Source organism: Microcebus murinus, chromosome 13 (assembly GCF_040939455.1).
Source record: "Microcebus murinus isolate Inina chromosome 13, M.murinus_Inina_mat1.0, whole genome shotgun sequence".
Taxonomy (NCBI): domain Eukaryota; kingdom Metazoa; phylum Chordata; class Mammalia; order Primates; family Cheirogaleidae; genus Microcebus; species Microcebus murinus.
The window spans coordinates 47,979-65,707 of NC_134116.1; the positions used below are offsets into that span (position 1 = coordinate 47,979).

The 17,729-nt window shown below is 62.8% G+C and overlaps 4 pseudogenes; all 4 read left to right on the forward strand.

Annotated features, from left to right (window-relative positions):
- Positions 1–2,530: 2,530 nt before the first annotated feature.
- LOC142875043 (uncharacterized) lies at positions 2,531–2,649 on the forward strand (annotated as a pseudogene).
- A 3,843-nt stretch (positions 2,650–6,492) lies between these two features.
- On the forward strand, positions 6,493–6,611 carry LOC142875044 (uncharacterized; annotated as a pseudogene).
- Positions 6,612–10,454: 3,843 nt separating this feature from the next.
- On the forward strand, positions 10,455–10,573 carry LOC142875046 (uncharacterized; annotated as a pseudogene).
- A 3,843-nt stretch (positions 10,574–14,416) lies between these two features.
- Positions 14,417–14,535, forward strand: LOC142875048 (uncharacterized; annotated as a pseudogene).
- Positions 14,536–17,729: the final 3,194 nt, after the last annotated feature.

Here is a 17,729-nt window from a genome sequence, read left to right on the forward strand (position 1 = left end):
TGGTGTCCACGCGCCACATTTTATTTACCCACTCGTGGGTCGATGGGCACTCGGGTGGCTTCCAGGTCTTTGCGATTGTGACTTGTGCCCTGACACTAACCCTAACCCTTACCCAGCCCGTCTCCTCCACGGCCCCTGCCTGACTGACTCCTTCCCGCCCGGCCTATCACCTGTCACCGTCCTCTGCCCCTGCCTGACACGCTCCTCCCCGCCCGGGCCGTCACCGTCCTCGGCCCCTGCCTGACGGGGCTCCTCCGTCGCCTGGGCCTTCCAAGGGCTTGGTGTGGACGCTGGTTCCAGGACGCCCTCCCAGGAACCCGGTAGCAGGGCGGCCGCAGCGTCTCGCGCAACCCAACCGTCCGCCGGCTGGCCGCCGTGGCTAAGTGGCCTGCGGGGGACGTGCTCCCGCTGTGCCGTGGGGGCCCAGCCTGGTGTCTTCTCTGAGGCCCCGCGGCTGCCGCTCCCCGCAAGGGGAGAGCCGCGGAGGTGGGGACCGCCTCCTCATGGGGACGTACACCCAGCTCTCCACGTCGGATTCCGGGGCTCTCTGTCCTGCCAGAAGGCCCAGCTGGCCTGCGGGTCCTCAGAGTGGCAAAAACATCCGAAAACTGAGATTGAGGGTCCGGTGGGTGTCTGCACTTTTGTGCTGGGCACCCCAGGGAGGCCCGGGGGCTGGCTGGACAACGCGGTCTGCTGGGCTGGGGGGGGGGTTTGGAGGAGCAACTGATGCCCTTTGCACTTTGGGTAGCAAGTGTCTGAGGTGTCTCTGGGCCTTGTGCCATGTGGGGGCGGGGGCGGAGGCGGGGTGGGAGGAGGAGGAGGAGGAGGAGGAGGAGGAGGAGGAGGTGGGAAGGGCCGTGGCCTGCAGTCGTGTTCCCCGGGGTGGCACAGCATGTGGCTTCTTCCACGGGCTGCTTGGCCTGGGCTCCCTGCACCTGGGCCTTTGGAGGACTGGCCCTGTGCTTGCCAACACTTCCTGCAGGGACCCAGAGCTGGGAGGTTGCATCTCTCAGCCCTGGGTCGGGCAGAGCCCCAGCGGGCCATGCCCACAACCTCTCTCAGCAGGGGTCCCCCAGAAGGCTCCTTTGGGACCAGGATTCTCTTGCGGGTGACTCTTTAAGGTCTGGCCCCTGGATGGAGGGGCACCAGGAGTAGAGGAGCAGGAAGGGGAAGGGGGTGGCCATGCGAGGGGACACTTTCAGGCCAAGTCCCAGCTTCAGTCTGATCCTCCTGGGAACCCCGGGGTGGACATCACACCTCCTGGTTGCCCCGCTCTGAGACAAGGAGCCGGGCTTCGCATTCCCACAGCAGCCAGTCGTGGGCTGAGGACACCTGGGGCGTTGGGAACTCCCTGGCTTCTCCTTGGTTTAACATCTGGAGCTGCTTGTGAATTGTGCCGCCACACACACCCGAGTGCAGGTGTCTTCTGCACAGACTGCGGGCCTCGCTCTTCTGAATGCCGCTAGCTCGCGACCCACCCACGGGTGAACCTGGTCAGGGTGCTTTCTCTCAGGGGCAGACTCTGATCCGGGCGGGCTACCGGTGTCTCTGTTTGCTCCTTTCTTTCTTCCACTTCGGGAAAGGCTTCCTTACTGGGTGTGGAAATCTCCTATGCCTTTCCTCGCCTATTCTGTCAGCTCTAAAATTCTCTTTCGGTTGCCACCCTCACAGATGGATTAGGAAACTCTTTGCGGTGCACTCATTAGTGAAATGACCTCAATGACGCTGGAATCCAATATCTAATCGCCAATTTTTAGCGAGTCCACACGCCAGGGTGGTCGGGGTCCAATGCAGCCCCGGCCAGGCCCAGGCCCCTTGGACTGGGCCACAGGAGGACACAGAGGAGGGTCCCGGCCCCCACGGTAGGTAGAGGTGCGGGCAGTTCTCCAAGGGCTTGGGTGTTTTCCAGAGGGAGGAGATGGAGGGGACTGATTTCTTCAGCGCCCCACAAACCACGCCACCCCACCCCACCCATGGGACACATCCCGAGAGAGAGAGAGAGACGCCCCATACACTGGCTCCCCTCCCCCGTGCGCTGTGCCCCAGCCCTGGCCCGGGGGAATAGGCGGCCGCCGGGCCACAGGGTGGGGGGCGCAGCTGAAAGGGGTTGTGGGGGAGGGCCGCCCCTGGCTGGGGTCAAAGGGCGAGCGCCCCGCCCCTCCCGCCCGTGCGCAGTCAGCGGCCCCGGCGCGCTGGGGGTGGGGGGCGGGGAGGTGAAGGAGGCCAGGCGAGGAGAGGAGGGGGGCTGGAAGGGCTCCACCTTGGCGGGTCCAGCCGTGGAGGCGCATCTTGTGTGAGTGTGAGTGAGTGAGTGCGTGTGAGTGTGAGTGTGTGTGTATACAGAGACAGCCCCCAACCTCGGCCCGCCGCTCCCTGCCCGCCCCGCCTGTCACCCCCGTCCCTCGGAGCCCGCGGGACCCGGCCGGCGAACTCAACAGGCCCGACCCGGCGCGGGGCCTGGGGCGGGAGGAGGCGGCGGGGAAGCGCAGAGAGGCTCGGCTTCTTGAGCGGGGCAGGGGCGCCCTCCGCCGTCCACGGCCACACCACCCCGAACGCGCCCGATCCCGTCTGGTCTCGGAAGCTAAGCAGGGTCGGGCCTGGTTAGAACTTGGATGGGAGACCGCCCGGGAATACCGGGTGCCGTAGGCTTCTTCTTTTTTTTTTTTTTTGCCTCTGGTTCTGTCGCGTTTCTGGGAGTGCGGGGGCGGCCCGGGGTGGGGGTGACCCCCACCCTCAGCGCCCGCCGGCCGCGGTGCCTGGCGCCCCAGCCCGCACCGTGGGGCCTCCTCTTGTCCCGAGCCGTGACACCGCCGCCACGCGGCAGCATGCGTGGCTTCTGGACTGTCAGGTCTCAGACCAAAGGTCTGCTCTGTTGGAGCCGACACGCTGGAGGAAACCTTGAGAGTCTGAGAGGGGAGGGAGTTCCAGAAGAAGGCCAGGATGTCATTTTGAGGGAGTATGTGACCAGAACTCCTCCCGTTGCTTTTGGGGTTCTATGGGCTACACGTAGGAATCTTTGGTGGTGGCACCTGATGTTCGGGGATCCGGAGTCACACCCAGACCTGCTCCACAGGCCTCCTTTTACTTTTCTCTTCGGATTCATTTTTTTTTTTTTTTTTTTTTTGAGACAGAGTCTCGGTTTGTTGCCCAGGCTAGAGTGAGTGCCGTGGCGTCAGCCTAGCTCACAGCAACTTCAAACTCCTGGGCTCGAGTGATCCTTCTGCCTCAGCCTCCCGGGTAGCTGGGACTGCAGGCATGCGCCACCATGCCCCGCTAATTTTTTATATATATCAGTTGGCCAATTAATTTCTTTCTATTTATAGTAGAGACGGGGTCTCGCTCTTGCTCAGGCTGGTTTTGAACTCCTGACCTTGAGCAATCCGCCCGCCTCGGCCCCCAAGAGCTAGGATTACAGGCGTGAGCCACAGCGCCCGGCCGGATTCATTATTTTTAAAAAGTGTCTCTTATCTCTATTATTGCATTTACTTTTCTCTCTCTTTTCAAGCAGATGATGGGAGTCCAAGTATTTAAGGTGACATGTGTTGCCCGTGCCCCCTCCTCCCCCCCCCCGTGTTCTTATTCATTTACCCCTCATGTTGTTCCAGCATATTGTGGGGGCACCAATGTTAAGGACGGGTGCGTTGCCCTCTCCCAGCCTCCCCCTCGGGTCAGAGCTTCAAGTGCGCCCATCCCCCAGTCGGTGCGTACCCACCCCATTCCTAATGGATGTGTATGCCCATCCCCTCCCCCCACCCGCCCGACACCCACCCGAAGAAGGTGATTCCTCTGTGTCCACTTAGGTGTCCATCGGTTCGTACCCATTTGCTGGTGAGCGCGAGCACGTGGTGCTCGTGTGTCCATTCTTGGGATACTTGGCTTACTGGAACGGGTTCCAGCTCTGGCCAGGAGAACCACGAGAGGTGCCCCCTCACCGCTGCTCCTCATAGCCGAATAGCACTCCGTGGTGTCCACGCGCCACATTTTATTTACCCACTCGTGGGTCGATGGGCACTCGGGTGGCTTCCAGGTCTTTGCGATTGTGACTTGTGCCCTGACACTAACCCTAACCCTTACCCAGCCCGTCTCCTCCACGGCCCCTGCCTGACTGACTCCTTCCCGCCCGGCCTATCACCTGTCACCGTCCTCTGCCCCTGCCTGACACGCTCCTCCCCGCCCGGGCCGTCACCGTCCTCGGCCCCTGCCTGACGGGGCTCCTCCGTCGCCTGGGCCTTCCAAGGGCTTGGTGTGGACGCTGGTTCCAGGACGCCCTCCCAGGAACCCGGTAGCAGGGCGGCCGCAGCGTCTCGCGCAACCCAACCGTCCGCCGGCTGGCCGCCGTGCTAAGTGGCCTGCGGGGGACGTGCTCCCGCTGTTGCCGTGGGGGCCCAGCCTGGTGTCTTCTCTGAGGCCCCGCGGCTGCCGCTCCCCGCAAGGGGAGAGCCGCGGAGGTGGGGACCGCCTCCTCATGGGGACGTACACCCAGCTCTCCACGTCGGATTCCGGGGCTCTCTGTCCTGCCAGAAGGCCCAGCTGGCCTGCGGGTCCTCAGAGTGGCAAAAACATCCGAAAACTGAGATTGAGGGTCCGGTGGGTGTCTGCACTTTTGTGCTGGGCACCCCAGGGAGGCCCGGGGGCTGGCTGGACAACGCGGTCTGCTGGGCTGGGGGGGGGGTTTGGAGGAGCAACTGATGCCCTTTGCACTTTGGGTAGCAAGTGTCTGAGGTGTCTCTGGGCCTTGTGCCATGTGGGGGCGGGGGCGGAGGCGGGGTGGGAGGAGGAGGAGGAGGAGGAGGAGGAGGAGGAGGAGGTGGGAAGGGCCGTGGCCTGCAGTCGTGTTCCCCGGGGTGGCACAGCATGTGGCTTCTTCCACGGGCTGCTTGGCCTGGGCTCCCTGCACCTGGGCCTTTGGAGGACTGGCCCTGTGCTTGCCAACACTTCCTGCAGGGACCCAGAGCTGGGAGGTTGCATCTCTCAGCCCTGGGTCGGGCAGAGCCCCAGCGGGCCATGCCCACAACCTCTCTCAGCAGGGGTCCCCCAGAAGGCTCCTTTGGGACCAGGATTCTCTTGCGGGTGACTCTTTAAGGTCTGGCCCCTGGATGGAGGGGCACCAGGAGTAGAGGAGCAGGAAGGGGAAGGGGGTGGCCATGCGAGGGGACACTTTCAGGCCAAGTCCCAGCTTCAGTCTGATCCTCCTGGGAACCCCGGGGTGGACATCACACCTCCTGGTTGCCCCGCTCTGAGACAAGGAGCCGGGCTTCGCATTCCCACAGCAGCCAGTCGTGGGCTGAGGACACCTGGGGCGTTGGGAACTCCCTGGCTTCTCCTTGGTTTAACATCTGGAGCTGCTTGTGAATTGTGCCGCCACACACACCCGAGTGCAGGTGTCTTCTGCACAGACTGCGGGCCTCGCTCTTCTGAATGCCGCTAGCTCGCGACCCACCCACGGGTGAACCTGGTCAGGGTGCTTTCTCTCAGGGGCAGACTCTGATCCGGGCGGGCTACCGGTGTCTCTGTTTGCTCCTTTCTTTCTTCCACTTCGGGAAAGGCTTCCTTACTGGGTGTGGAAATCTCCTATGCCTTTCCTCGCCTATTCTGTCAGCTCTAAAATTCTCTTTCGGTTGCCACCCTCACAGATGGATTAGGAAACTCTTTGCGGTGCACTCATTAGTGAAATGACCTCAATGACGCTGGAATCCAATATCTAATCGCCAATTTTTAGCGAGTCCACACGCCAGGGTGGTCGGGGTCCAATGCAGCCCCGGCCAGGCCCAGGCCCCTTGGACTGGGCCACAGGAGGACACAGAGGAGGGTCCCGGCCCCCACGGTAGGTAGAGGTGCGGGCAGTTCTCCAAGGGCTTGGGTGTTTTCCAGAGGGAGGAGATGGAGGGGACTGATTTCTTCAGCGCCCCACAAACCACGCCACCCCACCCCACCCATGGGACACATCCCGAGAGAGAGAGAGAGACGCCCCATACACTGGCTCCCCTCCCCCGTGCGCTGTGCCCCAGCCCTGGCCCGGGGGAATAGGCGGCCGCCGGGCCACAGGGTGGGGGGCGCAGCTGAAAGGGGTTGTGGGGGAGGGCCGCCCCTGGCTGGGGTCAAAGGGCGAGCGCCCCGCCCCTCCCGCCCGTGCGCAGTCAGCGGCCCCGGCGCGCTGGGGGTGGGGGGCGGGGAGGTGAAGGAGGCCAGGCGAGGAGAGGAGGGGGGCTGGAAGGGCTCCACCTTGGCGGGTCCAGCCGTGGAGGCGCATCTTGTGTGAGTGTGAGTGAGTGAGTGCGTGTGAGTGTGAGTGTGTGTGTATACAGAGACAGCCCCCAACCTCGGCCCGCCGCTCCCTGCCCGCCCCGCCTGTCACCCCCGTCCCTCGGAGCCCGCGGGACCCGGCCGGCGAACTCAACAGGCCCGACCCGGCGCGGGGCCTGGGGCGGGAGGAGGCGGCGGGGAAGCGCAGAGAGGCTCGGCTTCTTGAGCGGGGCAGGGGCGCCCTCCGCCGTCCACGGCCACACCACCCCGAACGCGCCCGATCCCGTCTGGTCTCGGAAGCTAAGCAGGGTCGGGCCTGGTTAGAACTTGGATGGGAGACCGCCCGGGAATACCGGGTGCCGTAGGCTTCTTCTTTTTTTTTTTTTTTGCCTCTGGTTCTGTCGCGTTTCTGGGAGTGCGGGGGCGGCCCGGGGTGGGGGTGACCCCCACCCTCAGCGCCCGCCGGCCGCGGTGCCTGGCGCCCCAGCCCGCACCGTGGGGCCTCCTCTTGTCCCGAGCCGTGACACCGCCGCCACGCGGCAGCATGCGTGGCTTCTGGACTGTCAGGTCTCAGACCAAAGGTCTGCTCTGTTGGAGCCGACACGCTGGAGGAAACCTTGAGAGTCTGAGAGGGGAGGGAGTTCCAGAAGAAGGCCAGGATGTCATTTTGAGGGAGTATGTGACCAGAACTCCTCCCGTTGCTTTTGGGGTTCTATGGGCTACACGTAGGAATCTTTGGTGGTGGCACCTGATGTTCGGGGATCCGGAGTCACACCCAGACCTGCTCCACAGGCCTCCTTTTACTTTTCTCTTCGGATTCATTTTTTTTTTTTTTTTTTTTTTGAGACAGAGTCTCGGTTTGTTGCCCAGGCTAGAGTGAGTGCCGTGGCGTCAGCCTAGCTCACAGCAACTTCAAACTCCTGGGCTCGAGTGATCCTTCTGCCTCAGCCTCCCGGGTAGCTGGGACTGCAGGCATGCGCCACCATGCCCCGCTAATTTTTTATATATATATCAGTTGGCCAATTAATTTCTTTCTATTTATAGTAGAGACGGGGTCTCGCTCTTGCTCAGGCTGGTTTTGAACTCCTGACCTTGAGCAATCCGCCCGCCTCGGCCTCCCAAGAGCTAGGATTACAGGCGTGAGCCACAGCGCCCGGCCGGATTCATTATTTTTAAAAAGTGTCTCTTATCTCTATTATTGCATTTACTTTTCTCTCTCTTTTCAAGCAGATGATGGGAGTCCAAGTATTAAGGTGACATGTGTTGCCCGTGCCCCCCTCCCCCCCCCGTGTTCTTATTCATTTACCCCTCATGTTGTTCCAGCATATTGTGGGGGCACCAATGTTAAGGACGGGTGCGTTGCCCTCTCCCAGCCTCCCCCCTCGGGTCAGAGCTTCAAGTGCGCCCATCCCCCAGTCGGTGCGTACCCACCCCATTCCTAATGGATGTGTATGCCCATCCCCTCCCCCCACCCGCCCGACACCCACCCGAAGAAGGTGATTCCTCTGTGTCCACTTAGGTGTCCATCGGTTCGTACCCATTTGCTGGTGAGCGCGAGCACGTGGTGCTCGTGTGTCCATTCTTGGGATACTTGGCTTACTGGAACGGGTTCCAGCTCTGGCCAGGAGAACCACGAGAGGTGCCCCCTCACCGCTGCTCCTCATAGCCGAATAGCACTCCGTGGTGTCCACGCGCCACATTTTATTTACCCACTCGTGGGTCGATGGGCACTCGGGTGGCTTCCAGGTCTTTGCGATTGTGACTTGTGCCCTGACACTAACCCTAACCCTTACCCAGCCCGTCTCCTCCACGGCCCCTGCCTGACTGACTCCTTCCCGCCCGGCCTATCACCTGTCACCGTCCTCTGCCCCTGCCTGACACGCTCCTCCCCGCCCGGGCCGTCACCGTCCTCGGCCCCTGCCTGACGGGGCTCCTCCGTCGCCTGGGCCTTCCAAGGGCTTGGTGTGGACGCTGGTTCCAGGACGCCCTCCCAGGAACCCGGTAGCAGGGCGGCCGCAGCGTCTCGCGCAACCCAACCGTCCGCCGGCTGGCCGCCGTGGCTAAGTGGCCTGCGGGGGACGTGCTCCCGCTGTGCCGTGGGGGCCCAGCCTGGTGTCTTCTCTGAGGCCCCGCGGCTGCCGCTCCCCGCAAGGGGAGAGCCGCGGAGGTGGGGACCGCCTCCTCATGGGGACGTACACCCAGCTCTCCACGTCGGATTCCGGGGCTCTCTGTCCTGCCAGAAGGCCCAGCTGGCCTGCGGGTCCTCAGAGTGGCAAAAACATCCGAAAACTGAGATTGAGGGTCCGGTGGGTGTCTGCACTTTTGTGCTGGGCACCCCAGGGAGGCCCGGGGGCTGGCTGGACAACGCGGTCTGCTGGGCTGGGGGGGGGGTTTGGAGGAGCAACTGATGCCCTTTGCACTTTGGGTAGCAAGTGTCTGAGGTGTCTCTGGGCCTTGTGCCATGTGGGGGCGGGGGCGGAGGCGGGGTGGGAGGAGGAGGAGGAGGAGGAGGAGGAGGAGGAGGAGGTGGGAAGGGCCGTGGCCTGCAGTCGTGTTCCCCGGGGTGGCACAGCATGTGGCTTCTTCCACGGGCTGCTTGGCCTGGGCTCCCTGCACCTGGGCCTTTGGAGGACTGGCCCTGTGCTTGCCAACACTTCCTGCAGGGACCCAGAGCTGGGAGGTTGCATCTCTCAGCCCTGGGTCGGGCAGAGCCCCAGCGGGCCATGCCCACAACCTCTCTCAGCAGGGGTCCCCCAGAAGGCTCCTTTGGGACCAGGATTCTCTTGCGGGTGACTCTTTAAGGTCTGGCCCCTGGATGGAGGGGCACCAGGAGTAGAGGAGCAGGAAGGGGAAGGGGGTGGCCATGCGAGGGGACACTTTCAGGCCAAGTCCCAGCTTCAGTCTGATCCTCCTGGGAACCCCGGGGTGGACATCACACCTCCTGGTTGCCCCGCTCTGAGACAAGGAGCCGGGCTTCGCATTCCCACAGCAGCCAGTCGTGGGCTGAGGACACCTGGGGCGTTGGGAACTCCCTGGCTTCTCCTTGGTTTAACATCTGGAGCTGCTTGTGAATTGTGCCGCCACACACACCCGAGTGCAGGTGTCTTCTGCACAGACTGCGGGCCTCGCTCTTCTGAATGCCGCTAGCTCGCGACCCACCCACGGGTGAACCTGGTCAGGGTGCTTTCTCTCAGGGGCAGACTCTGATCCGGGCGGGCTACCGGTGTCTCTGTTTGCTCCTTTCTTTCTTCCACTTCGGGAAAGGCTTCCTTACTGGGTGTGGAAATCTCCTATGCCTTTCCTCGCCTATTCTGTCAGCTCTAAAATTCTCTTTCGGTTGCCACCCTCACAGATGGATTAGGAAACTCTTTGCGGTGCACTCATTAGTGAAATGACCTCAATGACGCTGGAATCCAATATCTAATCGCCAATTTTTAGCGAGTCCACACGCCAGGGTGGTCGGGGTCCAATGCAGCCCCGGCCAGGCCCAGGCCCCTTGGACTGGGCCACAGGAGGACACAGAGGAGGGTCCCGGCCCCCACGGTAGGTAGAGGTGCGGGCAGTTCTCCAAGGGCTTGGGTGTTTTCCAGAGGGAGGAGATGGAGGGGACTGATTTCTTCAGCGCCCCACAAACCACGCCACCCCACCCCACCCATGGGACACATCCCGAGAGAGAGAGAGAGACGCCCCATACACTGGCTCCCCTCCCCCGTGCGCTGTGCCCCAGCCCTGGCCCGGGGGAATAGGCGGCCGCCGGGCCACAGGGTGGGGGGCGCAGCTGAAAGGGGTTGTGGGGGAGGGCCGCCCCTGGCTGGGGTCAAAGGGCGAGCGCCCCGCCCCTCCCGCCCGTGCGCAGTCAGCGGCCCCGGCGCGCTGGGGGTGGGGGGCGGGGAGGTGAAGGAGGCCAGGCGAGGAGAGGAGGGGGGCTGGAAGGGCTCCACCTTGGCGGGTCCAGCCGTGGAGGCGCATCTTGTGTGAGTGTGAGTGAGTGAGTGCGTGTGAGTGTGAGTGTGTGTGTATACAGAGACAGCCCCCAACCTCGGCCCGCCGCTCCCTGCCCGCCCCGCCTGTCACCCCCGTCCCTCGGAGCCCGCGGGACCCGGCCGGCGAACTCAACAGGCCCGACCCGGCGCGGGGCCTGGGGCGGGAGGAGGCGGCGGGGAAGCGCAGAGAGGCTCGGCTTCTTGAGCGGGGCAGGGGCGCCCTCCGCCGTCCACGGCCACACCACCCCGAACGCGCCCGATCCCGTCTGGTCTCGGAAGCTAAGCAGGGTCGGGCCTGGTTAGAACTTGGATGGGAGACCGCCCGGGAATACCGGGTGCCGTAGGCTTCTTCTTTTTTTTTTTTTTTGCCTCTGGTTCTGTCGCGTTTCTGGGAGTGCGGGGGCGGCCCGGGGTGGGGGTGACCCCCACCCTCAGCGCCCGCCGGCCGCGGTGCCTGGCGCCCCAGCCCGCACCGTGGGGCCTCCTCTTGTCCCGAGCCGTGACACCGCCGCCACGCGGCAGCATGCGTGGCTTCTGGACTGTCAGGTCTCAGACCAAAGGTCTGCTCTGTTGGAGCCGACACGCTGGAGGAAACCTTGAGAGTCTGAGAGGGGAGGGAGTTCCAGAAGAAGGCCAGGATGTCATTTTGAGGGAGTATGTGACCAGAACTCCTCCCGTTGCTTTTGGGGTTCTATGGGCTACACGTAGGAATCTTTGGTGGTGGCACCTGATGTTCGGGGATCCGGAGTCACACCCAGACCTGCTCCACAGGCCTCCTTTTACTTTTCTCTTCGGATTCATTTTTTTTTTTTTTTTTTTTTTGAGACAGAGTCTCGGTTTGTTGCCCAGGCTAGAGTGAGTGCCGTGGCGTCAGCCTAGCTCACAGCAACTTCAAACTCCTGGGCTCGAGTGATCCTTCTGCCTCAGCCTCCCGGGTAGCTGGGACTGCAGGCATGCGCCACCATGCCCCGCTAATTTTTTATATATATATCAGTTGGCCAATTAATTTCTTTCTATTTATAGTAGAGACGGGGTCTCGCTCTTGCTCAGGCTGGTTTTGAACTCCTGACCTTGAGCAATCCGCCCGCCTCGGCCTCCCAAGAGCTAGGATTACAGGCGTGAGCCACAGCGCCCGGCCGGATTCATTATTTTTAAAAAGTGTCTCTTATCTCTATTATTGCATTTACTTTTCTCTCTCTTTTCAAGCAGATGATGGGAGTCCAAGTATTAAGGTGACATGTGTTGCCCGTGCCCCCCTCCCCCCCCCGTGTTCTTATTCATTTACCCCTCATGTTGTTCCAGCATATTGTGGGGGCACCAATGTTAAGGACGGGTGCGTTGCCCTCTCCCAGCCTCCCCCCTCGGGTCAGAGCTTCAAGTGCGCCCATCCCCCAGTCGGTGCGTACCCACCCCATTCCTAATGGATGTGTATGCCCATCCCCTCCCCCCACCCGCCCGACACCCACCCGAAGAAGGTGATTCCTCTGTGTCCACTTAGGTGTCCATCGGTTCGTACCCATTTGCTGGTGAGCGCGAGCACGTGGTGCTCGTGTGTCCATTCTTGGGATACTTGGCTTACTGGAACGGGTTCCAGCTCTGGCCAGGAGAACCACGAGAGGTGCCCCCTCACCGCTGCTCCTCATAGCCGAATAGCACTCCGTGGTGTCCACGCGCCACATTTTATTTACCCACTCGTGGGTCGATGGGCACTCGGGTGGCTTCCAGGTCTTTGCGATTGTGACTTGTGCCCTGACACTAACCCTAACCCTTACCCAGCCCGTCTCCTCCACGGCCCCTGCCTGACTGACTCCTTCCCGCCCGGCCTATCACCTGTCACCGTCCTCTGCCCCTGCCTGACACGCTCCTCCCCGCCCGGGCCGTCACCGTCCTCGGCCCCTGCCTGACGGGGCTCCTCCGTCGCCTGGGCCTTCCAAGGGCTTGGTGTGGACGCTGGTTCCAGGACGCCCTCCCAGGAACCCGGTAGCAGGGCGGCCGCAGCGTCTCGCGCAACCCAACCGTCCGCCGGCTGGCCGCCGTGGCTAAGTGGCCTGCGGGGGACGTGCTCCCGCTGTGCCGTGGGGGCCCAGCCTGGTGTCTTCTCTGAGGCCCCGCGGCTGCCGCTCCCCGCAAGGGGAGAGCCGCGGAGGTGGGGACCGCCTCCTCATGGGGACGTACACCCAGCTCTCCACGTCGGATTCCGGGGCTCTCTGTCCTGCCAGAAGGCCCAGCTGGCCTGCGGGTCCTCAGAGTGGCAAAAACATCCGAAAACTGAGATTGAGGGTCCGGTGGGTGTCTGCACTTTTGTGCTGGGCACCCCAGGGAGGCCCGGGGGCTGGCTGGACAACGCGGTCTGCTGGGCTGGGGGGGGGGTTTGGAGGAGCAACTGATGCCCTTTGCACTTTGGGTAGCAAGTGTCTGAGGTGTCTCTGGGCCTTGTGCCATGTGGGGGCGGGGGCGGAGGCGGGGTGGGAGGAGGAGGAGGAGGAGGAGGAGGAGGAGGAGGAGGTGGGAAGGGCCGTGGCCTGCAGTCGTGTTCCCCGGGGTGGCACAGCATGTGGCTTCTTCCACGGGCTGCTTGGCCTGGGCTCCCTGCACCTGGGCCTTTGGAGGACTGGCCCTGTGCTTGCCAACACTTCCTGCAGGGACCCAGAGCTGGGAGGTTGCATCTCTCAGCCCTGGGTCGGGCAGAGCCCCAGCGGGCCATGCCCACAACCTCTCTCAGCAGGGGTCCCCCAGAAGGCTCCTTTGGGACCAGGATTCTCTTGCGGGTGACTCTTTAAGGTCTGGCCCCTGGATGGAGGGGCACCAGGAGTAGAGGAGCAGGAAGGGGAAGGGGGTGGCCATGCGAGGGGACACTTTCAGGCCAAGTCCCAGCTTCAGTCTGATCCTCCTGGGAACCCCGGGGTGGACATCACACCTCCTGGTTGCCCCGCTCTGAGACAAGGAGCCGGGCTTCGCATTCCCACAGCAGCCAGTCGTGGGCTGAGGACACCTGGGGCGTTGGGAACTCCCTGGCTTCTCCTTGGTTTAACATCTGGAGCTGCTTGTGAATTGTGCCGCCACACACACCCGAGTGCAGGTGTCTTCTGCACAGACTGCGGGCCTCGCTCTTCTGAATGCCGCTAGCTCGCGACCCACCCACGGGTGAACCTGGTCAGGGTGCTTTCTCTCAGGGGCAGACTCTGATCCGGGCGGGCTACCGGTGTCTCTGTTTGCTCCTTTCTTTCTTCCACTTCGGGAAAGGCTTCCTTACTGGGTGTGGAAATCTCCTATGCCTTTCCTCGCCTATTCTGTCAGCTCTAAAATTCTCTTTCGGTTGCCACCCTCACAGATGGATTAGGAAACTCTTTGCGGTGCACTCATTAGTGAAATGACCTCAATGACGCTGGAATCCAATATCTAATCGCCAATTTTTAGCGAGTCCACACGCCAGGGTGGTCGGGGTCCAATGCAGCCCCGGCCAGGCCCAGGCCCCTTGGACTGGGCCACAGGAGGACACAGAGGAGGGTCCCGGCCCCCACGGTAGGTAGAGGTGCGGGCAGTTCTCCAAGGGCTTGGGTGTTTTCCAGAGGGAGGAGATGGAGGGGACTGATTTCTTCAGCGCCCCACAAACCACGCCACCCCACCCCACCCATGGGACACATCCCGAGAGAGAGAGAGAGACGCCCCATACACTGGCTCCCCTCCCCCGTGCGCTGTGCCCCAGCCCTGGCCCGGGGGAATAGGCGGCCGCCGGGCCACAGGGTGGGGGGCGCAGCTGAAAGGGGTTGTGGGGGAGGGCCGCCCCTGGCTGGGGTCAAAGGGCGAGCGCCCCGCCCCTCCCGCCCGTGCGCAGTCAGCGGCCCCGGCGCGCTGGGGGTGGGGGGCGGGGAGGTGAAGGAGGCCAGGCGAGGAGAGGAGGGGGGCTGGAAGGGCTCCACCTTGGCGGGTCCAGCCGTGGAGGCGCATCTTGTGTGAGTGTGAGTGAGTGAGTGCGTGTGAGTGTGAGTGTGTGTGTATACAGAGACAGCCCCCAACCTCGGCCCGCCGCTCCCTGCCCGCCCCGCCTGTCACCCCCGTCCCTCGGAGCCCGCGGGACCCGGCCGGCGAACTCAACAGGCCCGACCCGGCGCGGGGCCTGGGGCGGGAGGAGGCGGCGGGGAAGCGCAGAGAGGCTCGGCTTCTTGAGCGGGGCAGGGGCGCCCTCCGCCGTCCACGGCCACACCACCCCGAACGCGCCCGATCCCGTCTGGTCTCGGAAGCTAAGCAGGGTCGGGCCTGGTTAGAACTTGGATGGGAGACCGCCCGGGAATACCGGGTGCCGTAGGCTTCTTCTTTTTTTTTTTTTTTGCCTCTGGTTCTGTCGCGTTTCTGGGAGTGCGGGGGCGGCCCGGGGTGGGGGTGACCCCCACCCTCAGCGCCCGCCGGCCGCGGTGCCTGGCGCCCCAGCCCGCACCGTGGGGCCTCCTCTTGTCCCGAGCCGTGACACCGCCGCCACGCGGCAGCATGCGTGGCTTCTGGACTGTCAGGTCTCAGACCAAAGGTCTGCTCTGTGGGAGCCGACACGCTGGAGGAAACCTTGAGAGTCTGAGAGGGGAGGGAGTTCCAGAAGAAGGCCAGGATGTCATTTTGAGGGAGTATGTGACCAGAACTCCTCCCGTTGCTTTTGGGGTTCTATGGGCTACACGTAGGAATCTTTGGTGGTGGCACCTGATGTTCGGGGATCCGGAGTCACACCCAGACCTGCTCCACAGGCCTCCTTTTACTTTTCTCTTCGGATTCATTTTTTTTTTTTTTTTTTTTGAGACAGAGTCTCGGTTTGTTGCCCAGGCTAGAGTGAGTGCCGTGGCGTCAGCCTAGCTCACAGCAACTTCAAACTCCTGGGCTCGAGTGATCCTTCTGCCTCAGCCTCCCGGGTAGCTGGGACTGCAGGCATGCGCCACCATGCCCCGCTAATTTTTTATATATATATCAGTTGGCCAATTAATTTCTTTCTATTTATAGTAGAGACGGGGTCTCGCTCTTGCTCAGGCTGGTTTTGAACTCCTGACCTTGAGCAATCCGCCCGCCTCGGCCTCCCAAGAGCTAGGATTACAGGCGTGAGCCACAGCGCCCGGCCGGATTCATTATTTTTAAAAAGTGTCTCTTATCTCTATTATTGCATTTACTTTTCTCTCTCTTTTCAAGCAGATGATGGGAGTCCAAGTATTAAGGTGACATGTGTTGCCCGTGCCCCCCTCCCCCCCCCCCGTGTTCTTATTCATTTACCCCTCATGTTGTTCCAGCATATTGTGGGGGCACCAATGTTAAGGACGGGTGCGTTGCCCTCTCCCAGCCTCCCCCCTCGGGTCAGAGCTTCAAGTGCGCCCATCCCCCAGTCGGTGCGTACCCACCCCATTCCTAATGGATGTGTATGCCCATCCCCTCCCCCCACCCGCCCGACACCCACCCGAAGAAGGTGATTCCTCTGTGTCCACTTAGGTGTCCATCGGTTCGTACCCATTTGCTGGTGAGCGCGAGCACGTGGTGCTCGTGTGTCCATTCTTGGGATACTTGGCTTACTGGAACGGGTTCCAGCTCTGGCCAGGAGAACCACGAGAGGTGCCCCCTCACCGCTGCTCCTCATAGCCGAATAGCACTCCGTGGTGTCCACGCGCCACATTTTATTTACCCACTCGTGGGTCGATGGGCACTCGGGTGGCTTCCAGGTCTTTGCGATTGTGACTTGTGCCCTGACACTAACCCTAACCCTTACCCAGCCCGTCTCCTCCACGGCCCCTGCCTGACTGACTCCTTCCCGCCCGGCCTATCACCTGTCACCGTCCTCTGCCCCTGCCTGACACGCTCCTCCCCGCCCGGGCCGTCACCGTCCTCGGCCCCTGCCTGACGGGGCTCCTCCGTCGCCTGGGCCTTCCAAGGGCTTGGTGTGGACGCTGGTTCCAGGACGCCCTCCCAGGAACCCGGTAGCAGGGCGGCCGCAGCGTCTCGCGCAACCCAACCGTCCGCCGGCTGGCCGCCGTGGCTAAGTGGCCTGCGGGGGACGTGCTCCCGCTGTGCCGTGGGGGCCCAGCCTGGTGTCTTCTCTGAGGCCCCGCGGCTGCCGCTCCCCGCAAGGGGAGAGCCGCGGAGGTGGGGACCGCCTCCTCATGGGGACGTACACCCAGCTCTCCACGTCGGATTCCGGGGCTCTCTGTCCTGCCAGAAGGCCCAGCTGGCCTGCGGGTCCTCAGAGTGGCAAAAACATCCGAAAACTGAGATTGAGGGTCCGGTGGGTGTCTGCACTTTTGTGCTGGGCACCCCAGGGAGGCCCGGGGGCTGGCTGGACAACGCGGTCTGCTGGGCTGGGGGGGGGTTTGGAGGAGCAACTGATGCCCTTTGCACTTTGGGTAGCAAGTGTCTGAGGTGTCTCTGGGCCCTGTGCCATGTGGGGGTGGGGGCGGAGGCGGGGTGGGAGGAGGAGGAGGAGGAGGAGGAGGAGGAGGAGGAGGAGGAGGTGGGAAGGGCCGTGGCCTGCAGTCGTGTTCCCCGGGGTGGCACAGCATGTGGCTTCTTCCACAGGCTGCTTGGCCTGGGCTCCCTGCACCTGGGCCTTTGGAGGACTGGCCCTGTGCTTGCCAACACTTCCTGCAGGGACCCAGAGCTGGGAGGTTGCATCTCTCAGCCCTGGGTCGGGCAGAGCCCCAGCGGGCCATGCCCACAACCTCTCTCAGCAGGGGTCCCCCAGAAGGCTCCTTTGGGACCAGGATTCTCTTGCGGGTGACTCTTTAAGGTCTGGCCCCTGGATGGAGGGGCACCAGGAGTAGAGGAGCAGGAAGGGGAAGGGGGTGGCCATGCGAGGGGACACTTTCAGGCCAAGTCCCAGCTTCAGTCTGATCCTCCTGGGAACCCCGGGGTGGACATCACACCTCCTGGTTGCCCCGCTCTGAGACAAGGAGCCGGGCTTCGCATTCCCACAGCAGCCAGTCGTGGGCTGAGGACACCTGGGGCGTTGGGAACTCCCTGGCTTCTCCTTGGTTTAACATCTGGAGCTGCTTGTGAATCGTGCCGCCACACACACCCGAGTGCAGGTGTCTTCTGCACAGACTGCGGGCCTCGCTCTTCTGAATGCCGCTAGCTCGCGACCCACCCACGGGTGAACCTGGTCAGGGTACTTTCTCTCAGGGGCAGACTCTGATCCGGGCGGGCTACCGGTGTCTCTGTTTGCTCCTTTCTTTCTTCCACTTCGGGAAAGGCTTCCTTACTGGGTGTGGAAATCTCCTATGCCTTTCCTCGCCTATTCTGTCAGCTCTAAAATTCTCTTTCGGTTGCCACCCTCACAGATGGATTAGGAAACTCTTTGCGGTGCACTCATTAGTGAAATGACCTCAATGACGCTGGAATCCAATATCTAATCGCCAATTTTTAGCGAGTCCACACGCCAGGGTGGTCGGGGTCCAATGCAGCCCCGGCCAGGCCCAGGCCCCTTGGACTGGGCCACAGGAGGACACAGAGGAGGGTCCCGGCCCCCACGGTAGGTAGAGGTGC